This window comes from Triticum dicoccoides, chromosome 3B (assembly GCF_002162155.2).
Source record: "Triticum dicoccoides isolate Atlit2015 ecotype Zavitan chromosome 3B, WEW_v2.0, whole genome shotgun sequence".
NCBI classification, from domain to species: Eukaryota; Viridiplantae; Streptophyta; class Magnoliopsida; order Poales; family Poaceae; genus Triticum; species Triticum dicoccoides.
Genome location: NC_041385.1, coordinates 450,749,321 through 450,767,836, shown reverse-complemented (window position 1 = coordinate 450,767,836; position 18,516 = coordinate 450,749,321).

Genomic DNA, 18,516 nt, shown 5'->3' with positions numbered 1-18,516 from the left:
TAAATGCATAGCACCTCCGAAGTCCAAGCAGTGACTAAACATTGTAATTCATGGTAGAAGAGAGCCAGTCATGGTCACATCCAACATTAACTAGACTCAATGCATGTTAATTAAACTAAGAATAACAATAACACTCTCAAAGTTGGTGCTTGAATGAGAAGGTGATGGATCGACAATAAAAATAAAAAACATGAAAGTAAATAGAAAAGCCCTTCACAGAGGGAAGCCAAGATTTGCAGATGTACGAGAGCTCGAAGCTTAAAACAAAGATGAATACATTTTGAGAGGTGTGCTTTTCCTGGCAATGTCATGACAAAGGATTTCAATATCTTCCATGTTAAACACATTATCGGTGGTTCCCATTCAAATTTTCGAGGAGTTTGTTTTATTATATTTTTATTTATTTTTTATTACAGGACTCAGCATCCCAATTACCAGCCTCTCTCATGCAATGACAAGTGAATAAACACTCATCATGAGAATAACCCGCTTAGCATGGAAGATATTGATCGCCCCGTCACTCCATGAGCGGTACGGGCACACAAAACATATGTTTATTTGAATGATTAGAGGTGGCACATGCAAATTTACTTGGAACGACAGAGTAATACCACATATAGGTAGATATGGTGGACTCATCTGGAACAACTTTGGGTTTAAGGATTTTGTATGCACAACCAGTATTCCCACTTAGTACAGGCGGAGGCTAGCAAATGGATTGAGAAGCGACCAACTAGAGAGCGATAATGATCATAATCATGCATTGCAGATATTTGACATTGAATATGAGCATGAGTAGGATATAAACACCCTGAATATACATATCATGAAGGCTACATTGGTTTTGAATCAACCACATGTGTGAACATGTGCCAAGTCAAGCCACTTGAATTATTCAAAGGAGGATACCATACTAACATACTACATCACAACCATTTTAATGCACGTTGACACTCAAGATAAATCATTATCCACTCCCAGCTATTTAAGCATGACATGAGCAACTATAATCTCTAATTGCCCTAACAAACATGTTTACCCATAACATGCTAAATCGAGATCGACTGAGTTAAACATATTTACAAAAATGGAAAACAAGAAGAGTTTATACCAGCTTTCCTTCACCGCAATCACTTCATCAAATTATCGTGATTATTGCCTTTCACTTGCATGACCAAATGATGTGAAAATAATAATAGTGCAAGTGTGTGATACGTCCATTTTGCATCATGTTTTCCTACTATTATATATATTGTTTTTGGTAATTATTCCACTTTATGATGCAATTATAGTGCCTTTTCTCTCTTAATTTGCAAGATCTACCTGGAGAGGGAGATTAGCGACAGATGGAATTCTGGACCTAAAAGAGCTACAACAGAGATACCTATTCTACAGAGCTCCTAATGACCTGAAACTTCACGGATATTTTCTATTGAATATATAGAACATACTGGAGCAAAAAAAATACTAGAGGGGGCCACTAGTTACCCACAAGGCAACAGGGTGCGGCCACCCCCTGGGCGCGCCCTGATGCCTTGTGGAGCCCACAACTGACCTCTGGTGCCCATCTTGTGCTATATGAAGGGTTTTGACCTAGAAACAAAAGGGAATACTTTTGGGACGAAGCACCACCGTCACGAGGCGGAACCTGGGCAGGAGCACTTTTGCTCTCTGGCGGAGCGATTCCGCCGGGGACACTTCCCTTTGGGAGGGGGAAATTGAAGCCATTGACATCACCAATGACCCTCTCATCACGGGAGGACTAATCATCATCAACATCTTCACCAACACCATCTCATCTCAAACCCTAGTTCATCTCTTGTATCCAATCTTTTTCCCAAACCTCATATTAGTACCCGTGGGTTGCTACTAGTGTTGATTACGTCTTGTATTTGATGCTTGTTAGGATATTTAGCGGAAGATTAAATGTTCAGATCCTCAAGCAAATTCAATACACCTCTGATCTTGAATATGATTTGTGAGTAATTACTTTTGTTCTTGAGGAAATGGGAGAAGTCTTGTTATAAGTAATCATGTGATGTTGGTATCCATTCGATATTTTGGTGATATGTATGTTGTTGCTTGCTTTAGTGGTGTCATGTGAACATCGACTACATGATACTTCACCATATTTGGGCCTAAGGGAAGGCATTGTGGACTAATAAGTAGATAATGGGTTGCTAGAGTGACAGAAGCTTAAACCCTAGTTTATGCATTATCCGTAAGGGGCTGATTTGGATCCACATGTTTCATGCTATGGTTAGATTTATCTTAATTCTTCTTTCGTAGTCGTGGATGCTTGCGAGAGGGGGTAGTCATAAGTTGGTTTCTTGTTCAAGGAAGAACATCACCCAAGCACCTGTCCACCCACATGTCAAATTATCAAAGTAGCGAATGCAAATCAACTAAACATGATGAACGTCACTAGATGACAATGCCCATGTGTCGTCAAGAGCACCTTGCTTTATATAAGAGAACTTCCCGGATTGTCTTTTGCTATAAAAAGGATCGGGCCATGTTGCTGCACCTTTGTTACTATTTCTACTTGTTACTTGTTACGAATTATCTTGTTACAAAACTATCTATCATCGCTACTTTCAGTACTTGCAGAGAACACCTTGCTGAAAACCGCTTATCATTTCCTTCTGCTCCTCGTTAGGTTCGACACTCTTACTTATCAAAAGGACTAAGATTGATCCCCTATACTTGTGGGTCATCAAGACTCTTTTCTGGTGCCGTTGCCAGGGAGTGAAGCACCTTCGGTAAGTAGAATTAGGTAAGGAAACATTTATATTATGTGCTGAAATTCACTGTCACTTGTCACTATGGAAAATAATCCTTTGAGGTGTTTATTCGGGGTACCTTCACCTCGACCGGAAATAAAGAGTTTCCACTCAACCTAACCTACTAAAAATATTTATTATGAGATTCCTTTAGGCATGTTAGAGAAACTGCTAGATAATCCTTATGTAGGAGATGGAACAGTGCATCCTGATATGCACTTAATATATGTGGCTGAAATTTGTGGATTGTTTAAGCTCGCAGGTTTATCCTTGGATGGAGTTAATAAGAAGGTATTCCCTTTATCTTTGGAGGGAAAGGCATTCACATGGTATAGGCTATTGTATGATACTGGAACATGTGATTGGAACCGGCTGAAGCTGGAATTTCATCAGAAGTTTTATCCTATGTATTTGGTTCATTGTGATTGGAATTATATATATAATTTTTGGTCTCTTGAAGGATAAAGTATTGATTAAGCTTGGGGGAGGCTTAAATATATGATGCATACATTCCCCAACCATGATATCTCAAGAGAAATTATTATTCAAAACTTTTATGCTCGGCTTTCTCATAATGATCAATCCATGCTCGATACTTCTTCTAATTGTTCCTTTATGAAGAAAACTATTGAATTCAAATGGAGTCTTTTGGAAGAATTAAACGCAACTCTGAATATTGGGAATTCGATGAAGGTAAAGAGTCATGTATAAAACTTGAGTTTGATTGTGTTAAATCTTTTATGGAAACAAATGCTTTTCATAAGTTTAGTACTAAATGTGGACTTGGCTCTGATATAGTAGCTATCTTTTGTGAATCATTTGCTACTGATGTTGATCTCCCTAAGGAGAAGTGGTTTAAATTCCATCCACCTATTGAAGAAATGTTAGAGGAACCTCTTATAGCTAAAGATGAAACAATCATTTATAATGTTGATCCAGTTGTACGTCCTGCTTATATTGAGAAACCACCTTTTCCTCTTAGGATTAAGGAACATGCTAAAGCTTCAACTATGGTCAATAAAAGTAATATTAAAACACCTAGACCATCTGAAAAAATAAATGTGGAAGCAAATGTTGCAATGATTAAAGATCTTTTGGTTGATAATATCGATGGACATGTCATCTTTTGGTTTATGTGATATGGGTGCTAGTGTGAGTACTATTCCTTTTACCTTATATCAAGAAGTCATGAATGATATTGCACCTGTTGAGATAGAGGACATCGATGTTACTATTAATCTTGCAAACAGAGATACTATTTCCCCACTTGGGATAGTTAGAGATGTTGAAGTCTTGTGTGGTAAGATCAAATACCCTACTAATTTTCTAGTTCTTGGATCCCCATAAGATGATTTCTGCTCTATTATATTTGGTAGACCTTTCCTGAATACAGTTAATTCTAAGATTGATTGCACTAGGGAAATAGTCAATGTTAGTTTTGGTGATGTGTCTCATGAGTTCAATTTCTCTAAATTTCGTAGACAACCTCATGATAAAGAATTTTCTAGTAAAGATGAAATTATTGGTCTTTCTTCTATTGCGTACCTCCTACTGATCCATTAGAACAATATTTGTTAGACCATGAAAATGATATGCATATGAATGAGAGAAATGAAATAGATGAAATATTCTTTAGGCAAGCACCTATCCTTAAACATAATTTGCATGTTGAAACTTTGGGAGATCCTCTCCCTCCCAAGAGTGATCCTGTGTTTGGATTAAAGAAACTACCTGATACATTAATGTATGCTTATCTTGATGAAAAGAAGATACATCCTGTTATTATCAACGCTAACCTTTCAGAGCATGAAGAGAAGAGATTACTTAAAACTCCGAGGAAGCATTGTGCTGCTATTGGATATACTCTTGATAATTTTAAGGGCATTAGTCCCACCTTATGTCAGCACAAGATTAATATGGAGCCTGATGCTAAGCCGGTCATTGATCATCAATGCCATCTGAATCCTAAAATGAAGGATGTGGTAAGAACTAAAATATTAAAGCTTCTGGAGGTAGTTATAATTTATCCTATAGCTAGTAGTAGATGGGTATGTCTTGTTCATTGTGTTCCTAAGAAAGGAGGTATAACTGTTGTTCCTAATGATAAAAATAAACTTATTCCACAAAGAATTGTAACTGGTTATAGGATGGTAATTGATTTTAGGAAATTAAATAAAGCTACTAGAAAAGATCATTACCCCTGGTGTTTTATATATCAAATGTTAGAAAGACTATCTAAGCATACACTCTTTTGTTTCCTTGATGGATATTCTAGTGTTTCTCAAATACCTGTGTCAAAAGAAGATCAAGAGAAAACTACTTTTACTTGTCCTTTTGGAACTTATGCTTATAGTTGTATGCCTTTTGGTTTATGCAATGCACCTGCTACCTTTCAAAGATGCATGACTGTTATATTTTCTAATTTTTGTGAAAATATTATTGAGGTATTCGTGGATGTTTTTTCTGTTTACAAAACTTCTTTTGATGATTGATTAAGAAACCTTGATCGCGCTTTGTAGAGATGTGAAAAAACTAATCCTGTATTGAATTGGGAGAAGTGCCACTTTATGGTGAATGTGTATTGAATTGGGAGAAGTGCCACTTTATGGTGAATGAAGGTATAGTACTTGGGCATAAAATTTCTGAACGAGGTACTGAAGTAGATAAAGCAAATGTTGATGCAATTGACAAAATGCCATGTCCTAAAGATATTAAAGGTATAAGAAGTTTCCTTGGTCATGCTAGGTTCTATAGAAGATTCATTAAAGATTTCTCTAAGATTTCTAGGCCGCTAACTAATATCCTTCAAAACTATGTTCCATTTGTTTTTGATGATGATTAGGTACAAGCATTTGAAATACTTAAGAGCCTTAATTTCTGCACCTATTGTTCAACCACCTAATTGGAATTTACCTTTCGAAATTATGTGTGATGCTAGTGATTATGTTGTTGGTGTTGTTTTAGGCCAAAGAGTTGATAAGAAATTGAATGTTATTCATTATGCTAGTAAAACTCTAGACAATGCTCAAAGAAATTATGCTACTACTAAGAAAGAATTTTTAGCAATTGTGTTTGCATGTGATAAATTTAGACCTTATATTGTCGATTCTAAAGTTACTATTCAAACAGATCATGCTGCTATTAAATATCTTATGGAAAAGAAAGATGCTAAACCTAGACTGATTAGGTGGGTTCTTTTACTTCAAGAGTTTGATTTGCATATTATTGACAGGAAATGAGCTGAAAATCCTGTAGCAGATAATTTGTCTAGGATGGAAAATGCTCTTGATGACCCACTACCTATTGTTGATAGTTTTCGTGATGAGCAATTAGCTATTGTGAATGCTTCTTCTCGTAATAGTCCCTGGTATGTAGACTATGCTAATTACATTGTTGCTAAATATAGCACCTAGTTACATCTACCAACAAAACAAAAAGTACTTCTTTGATTTAAGACATTACTTTTGGGATGACCCACATTCATATAAAGGAGTAGATGGTGTTATTAGACGTTGTGTACCTGAGCATGAACAGGAATACATCCTACAGAAGTGTCATTCCGACGCATATGGAGGACACCATGCAGGAGACAGAACTGCACATAAGGTACTACAGTCTGGTTTTTATTGGCCTACTCTATTCAGAGATGCACTTAAGTTCATCCTTTCTTGTGATGACTGTCAAAGAACAGGTAATATTGGTAGACGCCAGGAAATGCCTATGAATTATTCACTTATTATTGAACCATCTGATGTAGGGTTTTTTTAACTATATGGGACTTTTTCCTTCCTCTAATCTATACACTCATATTCTAGTTGCTGTTGATTACGTTACTAAGTGGGTAGAAGCTATTCCAACTAGTAGTGCTGATCATAGCACATCTATTAAAATGCTTAATGAAGTTATTTTCTCGAGGTTTGGAGTCCCTAGATATTTAATGACCGATGGTGGTTCACATTTTATTCATGGTGCATTTTGTAAATTCCTAGATAAGTATGATGTTAACCATATAATTACATCGCCTTATCATCCTTAGTCTAGTGGTCAAGTTGAATTGAGTAATAGATAAATAAAATTGATAGATCCAAAAATAATTGGTCTAAGAAACTTGAGGATGCATTACGGGCCTATAGAACTACTTATAAAAACCCTATGGGTACATCTCCACATAAAATGGTCTATGGAGAAGCATGTCATTTACCTCTTGAGTTAGAACATAAGGCTTATTGGGCAATTAAAGAACTTAATTATAATTTTGAACTTGCCGGTGAAAAGAGGTTATTTGATATTGTCTCTTTAGATGAATGAAGGACACAACCTTATGAAAATGCCAAGTTGTTTAAGGAAAAAGTTAAAATATGGCATGATAAGAGAATACAAAAACGAAATTTAAGTAGGTGTTCAAGTTCTATCGTACAATTCTCGTTTTAGATTTTTCCCAGGAAAACTTCTCTCTAAACAGGAAGGGCCCTACACTACAAAAAAGACATATCCGTGACATTTTGGGCCAAACGAAACTTTTCTGTCATACATATGACACTTCTATGACGATAATTGTGACAAAACCTGGTATCATCATAGATGTGGTGGGCTCCTACTTCTATGACAAAAAATCATGACAGAAAATGGGCTTTTTGTCCTGGGCGGGCCGGAGACGCAGCTGCATGACATTCTTTGGGCCGTCCATGACGGAAAAAACCGTGGTAGAAGCGAGGGCGAGGAAAATTTCGTGGAGTTCCTGGTTACGGTGGGAGGTCGGGGGCTGAGCGATGCACGTTTCTCTCGTACACGTACGCGCGTGTGCATGAGGCGTTGGCTCTAACTGAACCCGAGCGAGGCCTTGGGCTCTAACTGAACCCGAGCGATTGCACTACAGGCTACGCGTTACTGAACCCGAGCGATCGATCGATGGCTGTTAACTGAACCTGATCGAGCGATTCCTTCGCTACTGCTGCTAACTGAAGCCGATCGATGCTGCCTCTCTTGATGAATAGTGAGCGTTGCAGGGGGGGGGTGGATGAACAGTGAGTGGTGGCGTTGCCTCTGGATGAACATGACCCCGTGGTGTGGAGGGCTGGATGAACAGGACGACCCCGTGGAGGGCTGGATGAACAGTAGACAATGGAGGGGTGCCCGTGGAAGGGTGGTTGAACAGTAGCCGGTGGAGTAGCGCACGGTGGAGGCTGGATGAACAGGAGCCCGTGGGGGCTGGAGGAGGTCGACGGTAGCCCGTGGAGGCTGGAGGAGGTCGACGGTGGAGATGAACAATATCCCGTGGAGTCCCGTTTTGTGGTATGCCACACCCCTCCCGATGAACAGGGCCCCCGTTTCGACTGTAGCGCTCCAACACAAGTCCATTTTGTTCGTTTTGCGGTACGCCACACCCCTCCCAATCAACAGGACCCCCGTTTTGACCATAGGAGGTCCGTTTCCTCCGTTTTGTGGTACGCCAGACCCCTCCCGATGAATAGGATCCCGTTTCGAACGTGGCCGGTCGAACACAAGGCCGTTTCCTCCGTTCTGCGGTACGCCAGGCCTCGTTTCCATCGCCTGTTATGTCCAAGCCCTCTCTATGAACACGACGATGCATTCCGTTCCGACCCAGCCGGTTGGCTCCCACGCGTTCCGTTGCCTCCCGATGAACATGACGCATTCCGTTGCCTCCCCATGAACACGACACATTCCGTTGCCCCCCCCTTGAACATGGCGACGACGTTGTTTCTCCATTCTGACCCAGCCATGTACACGAGCCCTGGCCGTACGTATGCACGAGTAGGCGTTCGAGACCCCGCCCATATGTATGTACGTGGCCGTATTTTCTTTCTTGCACCCTGGACGTTGTATGTACGTGTACATGCTACATCGCGCCTCTACTACGACACGTGCACGCCTCTACTACGACATGTGCGCGCCTCTACTACGACACGTGTGCGCCTCTACATCCACCAGTATGTACGTACACGTTCGCGACCAGAATGACAACGGTACGTATGCTTCGACCAGGTGGGTCTCGACTGTCAGGCACTTCCTTGCGTGCGAAGATGTAGCTAGTGGGTCCCAGCAGTCAGGGGGGCGAATCGGTTTTTGTTTCTTTTGCCCGGACGCACTTCCTTGCATGCGAACGTGTAGCTGGTGGGTCCCAGCAGTCAGGGGAAAACATTTTTTCGTGAAATATGGTGGCCCGTCCGGTGGGTCCCTGCTGTCAGGTGGAGGAATCATTATTTTTCACGTAATAAGGAGGCACTTCCTTGCTGCGGCCGTGGACCCAACTGTCAGCCTCTCCACGTACAGTCCACGTCCGGTGGAAGTCGTTCCTTGACCATGTTGACCACGCCGCGCCGAGAGCACCAGGGCGGTGGACAACGGCGAGGCTAGGAAGGGGACGACGTGGAGCCGGGGAAGACGCGACAGTGGATGCCCATGCGTAGTGGAGTATGAGGGTTCACTCGTTCGGCTGCGGTGTGAGGCTGTCGTCACCGCAGAATAACAGGGGGTGTGGGTGCGTAGAGGGATGGCCTGGCCAGCGGTGGGAGTAGTAGGGGGCGATGAGGCCTCCACGGCATCACAGCTGACCACGGGCGGCAGGAGCAGGCGGCACGACCGGCGCTGCTTTGGGCGGCTGGAGCAAGAAGACCAGAGGTTGAAGAAGCACTATGGCCATTGGATGGACATCGTACGGTCACTGGAGCTAGAATCGTTCATATATTTACTAAAGTTGACAAATGCCTCCGTCCCAGTTAACTTAGTAGGCCCACAAGTCAGCCTCCCACCAAGGTGGGTCCTAGCTAGCAGGGGGGTATTCATGTTTTTGTGCGTAATAAGGAGGCACTTCCGGTGGGTCCGAGCTGACAGTGGGGGGAACGGTTTTTTCGCGAAATACGGTGGCCCGTCCGGTGGGTCCCAGCAGTCAGGGGGAAACATTTTTTTTCATGAAATACTGGTGGCTCGTCCGATGGGTCCCTGCTGTCAGGTGGAGGGATAATTATTTTCCACGTAATAAGGAGGCACTTCCTTGCGACTGCCGTGGACCCAGCTGTCAGCCTCTCCACGTACAGTACTCTTCCGATGGAAGTCGGTCGTTGACCACATTGACCACACCGGGACAAGAGCACCACGGTGGTGGACGACGGCGGGGCCTAGGAAGGGGACGACACGGAGCCGGGGAAGACGCGGCAGTGGAAGCCCGCGCGGAGAGGAGTACGAGGGTTCACCGGTTCGGCTCCGGTGTGAGGCTGCCGTCGCTGCAGAATAACAGGGGGTGTGGGTGAGTAGAGGGATGCCCTGGCCAGCGGTGGGAGTAGTAGGGGGCGCTGAGGCCTGCGCGGCAGCACAGCCGGCCACGGGAGGCGGGAGCAGGCGGTCCTGCCGGCGCTGCTTTGGCGACTGGAGCAAGAAGATCAGAGATTGAAGAAACACGACAGCCGTTGGATTGACATCCAATGGTTACGTCTGCTAGAATCGTTTGTTGACGTATATAATAACTAAAAAAATCTTGCATACGCGTCAACCAAATAGGCCCACAAGTCAGACCACTCCCTCTTTTTTTAAATAATTTATATATAGCTCATGACAACTTCTTATGCAATTTATTGCAGTCATTTTTTTGGTTGGCCAGGGCCAATTTTGCATATTTCTGTGGGTTCCAAACTATTTTTAATACTAAAATGTCGAGCCAGATTTAAAGTACTTTGAAGATATATTTAAATTAGGTTAATGCCCAGTGAAATAGGAATCTGAAAATGTGAAAAAATTAGAAATTATAAAGTAATTGCCAATTTCTCATCTCTTTTTAAATTTACAACCCATTTCATATTACTTTCAAGATTTGCAGGCATCTTGAAAGAGTTGCAGCCCATCAGGGCGTAGAAAAATAAGTAGGCCTGGATTGGGTATTCTTCAGAAAAATTAAACTGGGCTCAATTTGACAAAGAAAAAATAGCTGGGCTGGTCACATGGTGAACATAAAATATAAGCCTGGGCTAGACGGGCCACAGCCCAGTTCAAACCCTGCTCCGTCTCAACAACAACAACAAAAATACTGCTCAAGAAGCTACGTCCTAGGTATAGCCGATCTTGTGGTGTTCTCTTGTCTATTGACTATATACGCTCACAATGTCGTGGGTCCCAGATGTCAGGAAAACACTAGGAGGAAGCATTTTATTTTTCCATACGCTAACGTGGTGGGCCCCTACTGTCATCCTCTCCACGTACTTCTGCCGATTCCTGTTGTTTGTTGATCATGTTGACAACGCGAGAGGGCGACGTCGTGGCGAGCGCACCAAAGCGCGCGGAGGACATCGGCGTTAACGATTTAGGAGACGGTGGGGCAGTGATGCATGCGCTGAGGCGTAGCCAGCCGTGGGCGGCAGAAGCAGGCGGCCCCGTTGGTGCTGGTTTGGTTCTGGCGGCTAGAGGAAGACAGGACTGAAGAAACATGACAGACTGTAAAAGCAGCAGGAGTACTTAACAACCTTAACTGAAACTAGTAGGGGCACTTAACAACCAAAGCTGAAAGCAGTATGAGTACTTATACAGGTTCAACCGTACAAAGCACGCCTCGAACAGTGCTACTTTGCCTACAGTTAACCAAGGGTGAGGCCGCCAAGCCCCAGGACAAGGCCCAGGTGGCACCCCGCGCATCCACAACCTTCTGAAAGCGGCTTCATCTCGCAATGTAGTCAATAAACAGGATATTCACTTTAGAGCCATGGAAAAGCATGAACATAATCTTCTGTCCTATTCTCCACGGGCCTTCATTATTTGAGACCACCCATGAATAAGTATCTTTTCACCTCCAAGGGGAATTGAGTAGGTCGACATAAACATCATGTTGTGACCAAGCGTAAGTCTGACCCAACCATAGTCAGGCATCTGTATAGGAACAATAGAACTGAGCAATTCCTGTTTCAAGAAGATCACAACTGTAAAACTGTGTATAAGCAATAGTTTATGAACAACATATATAACAGAAAACAGCTCGTACCATAAGTTTCTCGACACAGCTGGACCTGTTGAACGAGTGCAACAGTGGCACACATATCCCACGTGGCCTTCCACCATTGAAACGCCCCACAAGGACCTTAAGACAATCAATAAAGTGTAGGAACTTGTGGATGTCGATCCAGTCAACTTTAGTGCCATCAGTAGCAGCCGAGTTATTACAGAGTAACAAATGAGCAGACTGCTTAACTCTGAAAAAACCTACACGTGCCACCAATTATAAGAAAATATTAGTTAGAAGTAGCATTTTCGTGAGAGATTCGTTGCTACTTCTAAAGTTAAATTGTGATTAGTTAGACAGAATAGGTGGATTAAGAAGTAATCGAGGCAACAAGCAAGAACCAGATACAAAACTAACATGGATGAACAATTGGAACGACGTCGGGGTGGAAGATCGCAGTGAAGATGAGACCAGGTTCTGCTATTTCCATCAACATTCGTGCACCAACTTTCAGTCTATAACACTTGAGAAAGTTTATCCAAGTTCGGCCATAAAAAAGCAGTGATCTTATTGGTTCATGAACCCAACTCGGAACTTATATCCATGGCTTGTCTTCACTGTGACCATTAAACTAGTGTATTCAGTTATGGCAAGGCCGAGCATCTTGAGTACATGTGTTCTGGCAGAGCAAATAATACACTGCGGGAAAAATAATATGAGAACACAACATGTTAAAAAAAACCCACCCTCCCGGATAGAAAAGAGGATTCTAGGAACATACTGTGCGCGTTTCAAAATGTTGTGTTAGGATGAGAAGGAACAAGTGTGGCGTCTTGCCGAGGGCGCAGAAACCTGTAGAGTACTCGCACTTTGGGCACTGCAAATGAAACACACTAGATTCAGTAGGAAGAAAAATGCATCAACCGCGGCGGCTGCCATCCTAGGATTACCTGCGACCAAGGGACTTGGATTTATCAGGGATGGATGAAGAATTCGTACCTGGTTCTCCATGAGAAAACACTATGCAATCACCGAGAGGGGTTTTTCTCTGAACAAGCAGACAAGGGAGAAAGGGATTCAGGCCTAGTGAAATATTGCCGCTTCGTCCGTCCAGCTTACTGCTAAAGCTGGAAGGGGGGGGGGTTGTGATTTGACGGCTCATTGGGCATTACTGCGGCGCTACGACCGGGGTGTGTCTACCATGAAGTTGTGCACTCTAATTTGTGCATATGGCACGTGGACCCCATTGCCGGTTGCCCCACATATCAGCGAAAGGAAGTAGAAAGACAGGAGTAACTAGTTACACATAAATATATTTTTTGACAGAGAGATACTCCCTCTGTAAAGAAATATACAAATCTTTTATATCACAGACAGGCTCACCTTGCCGAGAAATATACTCCCTCTGCAATGCACAGGCATTATGGGGGTTCAGCTTTTTTATGGGGGGTCAGCTGAGAATATAATACTCAGATAGGCTCACGGTTCTGGACTTTGGGCCGCAGGCCGACCCTGCATGTTTGGGGGCCCATGTGTTCTACCTCAGTGCTTTTCATATTGCAAGCGATCGGTACGGCGCTGGTTTTAGATGCTGTCGCAAGGCGAATACACAAAATTGAATAAAGCACGGTAGCTGTTGGAATGAAATCGAACGACAGTTCCTAACCAGCAATCAGAGTTGCAATTCTATCAACGATATGCCATGTGATAAATAATACTGTCGTACTACTTATACACACAGGACACTTGTTTCACCATGCCAGATTATTACATCAAAATCTCTCAGAGGATAGATCAGTTCGGCAGTTGCGTGCTACTAGCCTGCTACTGAAAAATTTCAAAGTTGATTTGGACCAGCTCTCCTTGCTGAGAAATTCGATTTTGACATCATCCCCTACCGCAAGATATGATTTAGATTTGAACCTTGACCATCCTTTAGCATCAATCATCATGCGACCATCCTTTGTACTTACGGTATATAGAGCAGGCACACCAAGGTTGCGCATGGTAAGAGAAACTTGGCCGCGGTCGCTCGGATTGTTGAACGACTCTCTCGTTGCTCTAGGAATTCTCTGTTTGAAAACAAGAAGACATACCCAAACAGTAAGATCAACACAGTGAATCATGTGAAACAACATGGAAAGAAAAAAAACGAAGCACTTGGGCGGCCAATGCTTACCAAGAAGGTGGACATGTTGGTTTTTGTAAGGAGTTTGGTATATGAAGTGCGAACTGCAGCCCAGTCTGTTGCCGGTGCAACTGCACGGGCCGGAGCAGATGCAAATGCAAGTGTTGGTGTAGGTGCCGAAGCCGCTGCTGCTGCCGGAGATGGTGCTCCTTGTAGAGATGGTGCCGGTGTCGGAGCAGGTGCTGGTGTCGATGCCCGATCCTCTGGTAGATCAAACTGATCCGCTGACGCGGTCGATGCCCAATCCTCAGCTGGATCAGACTGAGCTGCTGCCGCTGTTAGTGCTAGAGCAACTATCGATGCTCGATCCGTTGCTGAAGGTGGTACCAATGTGCGAGACAACGACGATCGTGTCTGGTCTGCTATGATCAGCTTTCTAACTTGACTAGGATCCATGACCGTGATCCAGTTTTTGCTTCATTTCTTTTAAACGCGAGAAGGACTAATTGTGGCGTTTTTGTTAAACCAAACTGCAGTTCATCATAGGGATTCAGCTTGTACTCAGACAATAGACTGATCCAATTTTTTCCAGTAATATAAGTGATGGACAGTGCCTTCATTACTGACACGACATAAGAAATGAAACCTGCAAAATAGCCATCGTAGAGCAAACCAAACGGTTTATTCTGTGATGAATGTCACATGGCAAAACCTGCATCGTAAAATTGCAGGAAAAGAAAGAAAACATGACATTAAATCAATAAGATTTAGATAGTAAATCAATAAGATTTACTTGATGTGATACGAGTGAACCCTTACCAGGAAATCACTATGTTGAAGTACTAAACAGAAGATTGATCGTCCAACTATGGGTGGCATGCAGGGGCCCCGCCTACTCCCACAAGCAGGACAGTCCAAAGGTCGTGACAAATCGTATGGACCGAACATCCATGGGGCTAGAAATCCTGGTGGGTGTGATAAACCCTGCAATACATACAGATATTGGAGTGTAACCATAATTGATAAACCGTCCTCACAAAAAATATGATCTGGATACTTCAAAATATACAGACTGAATTGAGTGGACAAACATTAACATAGACCATTCTCAGGACTGACCACACACCAAAAGCGACAATACTAATAAACAATACAGGGTTCACAAACACAAATCAAGTATTGAACAATAGTACTTACTATAGACAAGCAAAGTTGCACTAACTAAACTCTGCAGACTATTTCTTGCCACCGACCTATGGGATGAACCCCGCATAACTGACTAGGCCATGGACTTCGTGTGAGATGTCTACATGCACCATCACCATCTTGTCAACCTTGGAGAACCTAACAGAGTGGTCTTTCCACTCATAAACATGATGATGAAGACAGGACGCATCAGATTTGTTGGGAAGCTTTACAAGAACCACACCCTTCGTAATCAAAGGCACAACCAAGAAATTGTTGTGGTCAAGTACAGCCTCGAGAACATGCCTGACAACAAAGCTACAGGAAAACACTAGTTCAGGACACGTGGCGACAAGGACACATCAGTTGGATAGTTCAGCAGTAGAACTCATCATCAGGTCTTCCAGTTCACACGGCATGACTTTGAGAACTTCATCTCCACCGCGGACCTGGTTCTAATTCAAACAGAAACCATATTTTATTACCACCTCCGTTCAGAAATATAAGATGATTTTCAATATTATACTCCATATATGACTACATATATGCACAGAAATGAGTGAACAAAGACATTAGAACATGTCTTCAAAGGCATGAGAGCAGAGGGATTACTTGCAATATCCATAACACAAGTTACTGAGGCAAATATACCCTCTTCAAAGGTAGCATTGATGTTCATAAAGTACTCCCTCCATCCCAAAATTCTTGTCTTAGATTTGTCTAGATACGGATGTATCAAGTCACATTTTAGTATTGGATACATCCGTATCTAGACAAATCTAAGACAAGAAATTTGGGACAGAGGGAGTAGTTGAAAGTAATCTATAAGAAATCAGTGTCAACCTCTCGCATGTTTTGGTCAAAAGAGGAATTTAGAACCGTCATTTGGCACACTAAAATCACATGCAAGATAACCCAGAAAGTTGTACTACCAGTACTAGTACTGCGTGTTAGATGAAAGAACACGATCAAGATCGAGAAATAGATCGTCAACAAGAGACATTACCTGGACTTGCTTAATGAGGGATCCCAGAGAGGGGGCTTGGACAGGGTGATGGCTTTGAGCTTGTTTGCGGTAGTCTCGGCGGGGTGCTTGCGCTTCTTCTTACCATGAGCCTCGACGGTTTTGGCCAGAGCCATAGACATCACATCGGCCGGTGCTCGAGCGTCCATCCAAGAGAGGAAGCTGAGAGAGAATAGTGAAAGGAGGAACGAGATGAGGGAGAAGCGAAGCGAGTGGGGGTTTTCTTCAAGAGAGGAAGCTGAGAGAGAAGAATGAAATGATGGTTGCTTCGTCCGTCCAACTTACTTCTGGAAGGAGGGGGTTTTGTGATTTGACGGCTCATTGGGCATTACTGCAGCGCTTCGATCGGGGTAGTCTACCGTCACTCTACTATGGAGTAATTTAGTGCATGGCTGGTGGACCCAGGTGCTGGCTGTCCCACACGTCGGCAAAAGTGAGTAATTTAGTGCATGGCTGGAGGAGGATCCGCACGGTAGAGCGTGCCCACTATTTTTCTGAAGAAAAAAATGATTACAACAAGCGTTTCCACTCTTGCGACGGAGGAGTGCGAAACACGGCAACCACTTGAACATACACAATGCTCCTACTACTAGGTATGTGCAGTGGTTCATACGTCAGTACTACACAATCTTGTTGCTAGTGTAGTAAGATATGACAATAACAAATGATGTTGTGCGCATGTCAACTACTCCTATATGTAACATAGTACCATTTTTTTGACTGTCCGGTCGAGAATGAACGGTGAGATCAATGTTAACAGAACTAGGTGCACAATGCATGGAGAGTACGGTGCTACAGTACTCCACGAAACATGAACCATATGAAGCACGAATAGTGTTAGGCAGGGTGTATGAAGGGTGCATGGGATGGGAGCAAAAGTTCCCTTCTCGACCCACTTTTGGGTGTTTGCAGAGTGCATGAAGGGTGCATGAGTCCACACTAGTAGTTTGACAAAAATACACGAAGAGGAAACAACTATATTGAGATGAGAATGCAACCAAACACACCCACACGCTTTGTGCTACAGTGACTGATCTGCTGTCACGCCCAATATGCGACCCTATCCGAGAGGAACTCGAAGGTCCCACCAAGGATAGACCCGCATATTGAAACGCTTTTGCAAGGTGGATATCATTACATCAAACCATTACATAAATAGTTGGGGATACATACAAGGCATACAATGCCACACGAATACAACATCATCTTATATAAGAGCACCATCCGACTACGGATGAAACACAAACAGAAACTCAAACGACATCCACCCTGCTAGCCCAGGCTGCCGACCTGGAACCTATCCCCTGATCGAAGAAGAAGCAGAAGAAAAACTCCAAAACAGGTAACATCGCTCTCGCGTCATGATCATCGCATAACCTGTACCTGCAACTGTTGTTGTAGTAATCTGTGAGCCACGAGGACTCAGCAATCCTGTTACCATGGGTATCAAGACTAGCAAAGCTTAATGGGTATGGAAAGGATAAGTGGTGAGGTTGCAGCAACAACTAAGCATATATGGTGGCTAACATACGCAAATGAGAGCGGGAAGAGAAACAACGGAACGGTCGTGAAGCTAGCAATGATCAAGAGGTGATCCTGAACTCCTACTTACGTCAAACAGAACCCAAAACCGTGTTCACTTCCCGGACTTCACCGAAAAGAGACCATCATGGCTACACACGTGGTTGATGCGTTTAATTTGAATCTGGTGTCAAGTTATCTACAACCGGACATTAACAAATTCCCATCTTCCACATAACCACGGGCACATCTCTCGAAAGTTTATATCCTGCAGGGGTGTCCCAACTTAGCCCATTATAAGCTCTCGCGGTCAACAAAGGATATTCCTTCTCCCAGGAAGACCCGATCAGTCTCGGAATCCCGGTTTATAAGACATTTCGACAATGGTAAAACAAGACCAGCAAAGCTGCCCGATGCGCTGACAATCCCGATAGGAGCTGCACATATCTCGTTCTCAGGGCAACACCGGATGAGACATGCTACGAGTAAAACCAGACCTCGAGTTTCCCCGAGGGAGCCCTACAGGCGGCTCGGTTCGGACCAACACTTAGAGAAGCACTGGCCCGGGGGGGGGGGGGGGGTTAAAAATAAAGATGACCCTCGGGTTGGCCGACCCAAGGGAAGGGTAATAGGTGAGGCAAATGGTAAAACCAAGGTTGGGCCTTGCTGGAGGAGTTTTATTCAAAGCGAACTGTCAAGGGGGTCCCATAAATCACCCAACCGCGTAAGGAACGCAAAATCAAGGAACATAACACCGGTATGACGGAAACTAAGGCGACAAGAGTGGAACAAAACACCAGACATAAGGCCGAGTCTTCCACCCTTTACCAAGTATATAGATGCATTAATTAAATAAGAGATATTGTGATATCCCAACATAATCCTGTCCACCATGGAGCAATCTTCAACTTCACCTGCAACTAACAACGCTATA